Raw genomic sequence first — 4,641 nt, 5'->3', positions numbered from 1 at the left:
TAATCGTGAATGATCTTAATTTGTAAAGTGAGATACATACTTAATTAAACACATGTTTTTTTTAAATAAATTAATAAATATTCCTAACATAATTTATGATTGATTTATAACACTACAAAAAAATGCCTACATCGCAGGGGTTAATTTTATATACTCCGGGGGTTAGAAACCCCCGCGATTTGCTGTAGCAAAGGTTCAAAAACTCCCACAAATAGGTCTGTCACAATTAAGTTGTGAGAGTTTTTCAGCAACAAGAAGCGGGCTTATTTACCGACGATTTAAACCCCGCAAAATTGATTAGTAGAACTATAATTTAAGTTCCAGCGGTTGAGCCTCAACCTCTGAAATAGTGACAAAAAAAAATAGTGGGGGTATAAACCCCCAGAATTTGTCAAATATAATTATCTTCCTACAATTTTGCCATCAATGAAACAATGCTCTTTACTGAAAACCTGAAGCTGATTAGGTCAATAATAGTTTAAACAACCATAAATTTACAAAGAAAAAAACAACTGAGCAAGCAGGCATCTAAGACAAGTAAACAACTGTTGCCAACAATTAAAAAAAATTAAGAGAGAACCCTTTACATTGCTAACATGAATTGTTTGTATATCATTTGGCTGGGAGAGTTTACTTGTGCCATTCAATCATGCAATTACATTAGAAATTAATTAACTAATAAGATTATGAGACACTTTTAAGTTTCCACTACAAACACTTATCACCAGACGATCTTGTGTCCATGGAGGAAAATGGATCACCAGCCGCATCACTTGGCTGCAAAAAAAATAAACACAATGAGATCTTCAGAATGATAACTTCACTGCAAAGGTACATTCCAAGTGAAGTTACTTCGTGAAATTGAACTTTGTAAGCAACCTATATTCTAGCATTGCTTCAATTCAAATTTTACCTTTTATCAAACATTTGCCACATGTTGAACACTAAGATGCAGAAAGCAAAGGCTTGACACAAGAATACTAGATACAATAAGTTAACAACACATAATACTGCATACAATAAGCTAACAACACATAAGATGCAGACACCATAGGTTTTATCAAAGGTTTGAATATATTGGAGTAATATTTGCATCAGCCACCTCTCCTTTTGTGGTAATTCAAAATCGAGTGCGCTTGTCTGGAGCAGTAACTGTGAACATTACCATAAATTGGAGTAATAGTTACATCAATCACCTCTCTCTTGCACTCAGGACACTCTTTTGTAGATTAATCAGCATAAGGTAAGTTATAATAGCATGAACAGTAATATAAATGACCACAACAAGTCAAAATATGTTCTTTTGCAATATCAAAACATATGTTACAGTTAAAGATACTAGGTATGATCTTATCAACTTTCTTAACCACTACATCCATCTCAAATGCCTTTGCTACTAAATGGGATCTATCTCTTTTGCATCCTTTTTCCTTGCCTAGAAAATTGTGATGTTGAACAGAATTAGGATCCATCAGCAGAATTAGGAGTCTCATTAGCAGAATTCTTTGATCTATCATAGACTGAGCAGTTTCGAAATCATTGGACAAAGACCCTAAACCTAAAGCTGACGACTCCATAGGTTTGTGGCTCAAATCAAGATCCATTACTATAGCATTGATCTAATTATCTTCCATCAACAACACAACTAGTATACGCTGCCTTTCAAGTCTGTTTCCGAAAGGGGAAAAAACAAACATATAAACCATTGTTTTATTGTATGTTGTTAGCATATGAAAGTCTCAATTCTTTTTGGTTCCAAGCAAAAATGTATTTCATGTATTATTTTGTTCAACTTTTTGTGTAACATGCACATTTTCTCCATTTTAAACTAATTAACTAATTGGCTTGACACAAATTTTAGAAAATAAAGAAGACTTTTAAATCGTGTGGTCTTTAACTAAAGATATATTGAATGTGAAGATAACTAGTTTAATTGCACTTAATCAAATTCAAGTCATATGGACATTGCCTCTTTTGGTGATTTTTCGTTTTTTTTTTTTCAGAACATCCTCACAACATATAAACAGGCAGAAAAATGATCGATATATTTATACCACATAAGAAGGGAAGAAGGAGAATGAATCTCTAGAGCCATCCATCGATTGTTCCTCTTTTTGTGGTCATGACACCAGACTGAACTTGCACTCGAGTAACACAGAGTCAGCAAACCTTCACAACCTATAAAGCACAATATGTAAGCAATCTGTATAGAATCTTTTTACATGTATAGTTAAACATATGAGGATCGATCACCAGGATCGGCATCATTTCTTAATTGATTTTCATCCGTTTTTACATGGAGTGCAAATAGTCCCCATGTTTGTAATATTGGAACAATTTAGTGTATGAAATGTTCAATCGTCTTAATCTATGTTTAGTAGAAACAATAACTCCTAAAAGATAAAATGAGAAGACGAGTGCTCCTTGTTCTGTACACTCCAAACATCTTTGCAAGCTTGCAGCTAAATCAAGTATCTTTTTTTGCTTGTTCTTGTCTAGTTACTAGGGATGTTACCTTGTAGATATATTAGGGATTGGATAAAGGAATAAAAAAATCAGAAGAAGGAACACATTGAAATTACAAGACTTATAAAGGAATAAGAAATTCAAAATAGATAGAGTTAAAAAAACATTAAAATGGAATTCACGAACCTTCTCAAAAATATTTATCTTCTACAAAGCAATAATCCTATGAGTTGGAATGTGAATTGCTCTCTGAACAACATTTCAGGCACCGGCACCTATGGCTCCAAAGACCATCATCTCATGGGAAGCACATCTATATGTCGTTTCTGTATCAACATGCTACTATTGTAATACTAGCTCATTGATGTTGTATACTCCATATGATTGACTCAATAAATTCACAATTCGGCATCCGATTCGACCACTGAGTCAGACGGAACGGTGACCCCGAACGATCGTCGGCACTGAGTCTTTTCGATCCAGGAATTGAATTTGAAGCATCTCCAAGATACTGTCATACACATCAGATTCAGCATGTATTTGAATTAATATTTTCTCAAATATTAAAGATCACATAATGCTACTACTATTTCGACTAACAAAAAATTACTTTTAACAAACCTACTTTGGATATAGTAATAGAGAGCCTCCGAACAATCTGCATCTCAAGTCAACCAAAAAACGTAGTACAATAATATTTGCTGCTATATTTGAAGTGTAAGCATTGGCGAATGAGGGTTTAAGAATATAAAATTGGATCAAATCAGTGAATACAATCAGAATGTTGTATTCAGATCTACGAATATTGAGATGAGAGAATAAAAAAAAAGTAAGAGAAGTGACATTTTTTACCTTAAAATGATTATCCCAATTCCGAATCTGATAAGCTAGTTGAATTTTACAAAGTTGATGTGGCGGTGAAGCGATGATGAGATAAATATAGCCATCGGAGAGGTGATCTCTCAGAAGATGAGTTCTGAACGGTGAAGCGATGGTGAGGAGAAATGTAGCCATTGAAGAAGTGAGCTCTCAGAAGATGAGTTCAAAGAAGCAGAGGAGTGAGTGATGGAGTGAAGTTCCCAAAGTGAAAATATCTTATTGTGTTTTATATTTTTGAATTAAAATAGCTTCTCTCTTGTTAATAGCCTTTGCCTTTTAGAATGAAAATTAAATATATACATAATATTTTATATTTTGAAATACAGAAAATTATTCTCGTTTTTAAATTCCAGCTATTTCTTTAGATTTTTTTGGTTCTAGACGGCAGAGGTTTAACCTCCGCTAATTTACTTTTACTTTTTAGGAGCTCTCAAACCCTCGTTATTTAATCTAATTTGTAGGGGTTGCAGCTAATCTCCACTTTGAAACACCCACAATTTAGGTGTTTTTTTTTTAGTGTAAAACACAAGTAACATTAACTCTTTTTCAGCTTATTAATGATTTGTCTCGATTAGATGATATTGAATTTCATTGGAAAATCTTAAGGAGCTTGAGTGTTGATTTTTTAGTCTTTTGAAGAAGTTTTTGAGTAGAATTTCATATTAAAAACTCAAGGTTAAAGACAACTACATATGTTTATCACCACTACATCCCAAGTATATCATATATATTTGTTTAGTCGATTATAATCTCTATAATATATACACTTATATACATGATATACAATGTGTTATATGCATGTGACAATGTTGTCCATGAAAATGACACTTATATAACATGATGCACACACACTGCAGACACATTTTTGACGCGTTATTATTTTGTAATTTTGAACAGTAATTATATAGACGTCGGTTATACTGGGGAATTGGCTGTAAATTGTCATTTTGTTTTGAGTTTATGTTGACAAACCTATAATATATTTGGTAAAGAGTATGTCCATATCAGTTGGAGGCTTTTTTTTTAAAAAAAAAAAAGGTCGGTTGCTTTAAAAATATTGAATTTTGAAAAAAAAATGTTTACCCAACACTATTTAATAGTGTATTTTAAAAATATACATGTGCCCACGTGAATTTTATAAATATTGCAACATTATAAATAATAATGTATTCACGTGGTCATATATATACCTTTAAAAGAATATAGAGGCTAAAAGGTCCTTCATAATATTTGGTATCGTAACAACAATTTCGACCAAAATTAAAGTATTTTTCAGATCCCTTTATATATATATAT

General features: G+C 32.4%; 1 long non-coding RNA gene across 1 annotated transcript; it reads right to left on the bottom strand.

Annotated features, from left to right (window-relative positions):
* Nucleotides 1-529: 529 nt before the first annotated feature.
* LOC107029644 lies at nt 530-3,630 on the bottom strand. The gene is made up of 4 exons (XR_001458038.2): nt 3,319-3,630; nt 2,653-2,977; nt 2,055-2,178; nt 530-777 (listed from the first exon to the last, which is right to left on the bottom strand). It is a non-coding gene; the product is annotated as an uncharacterized LOC107029644 (long non-coding RNA).
* Nucleotides 3,631-4,641: the final 1,011 nt, after the last annotated feature.

The sequence above is a fragment of the Solanum pennellii genome, chromosome 9 (assembly GCF_001406875.1).
Source record: "Solanum pennellii chromosome 9, SPENNV200".
In the NCBI taxonomy this organism is placed as follows: Eukaryota; Viridiplantae; Streptophyta; class Magnoliopsida; order Solanales; family Solanaceae; genus Solanum; species Solanum pennellii.
This window is presented reverse-complemented; position numbering and strand designations above follow the sequence as displayed.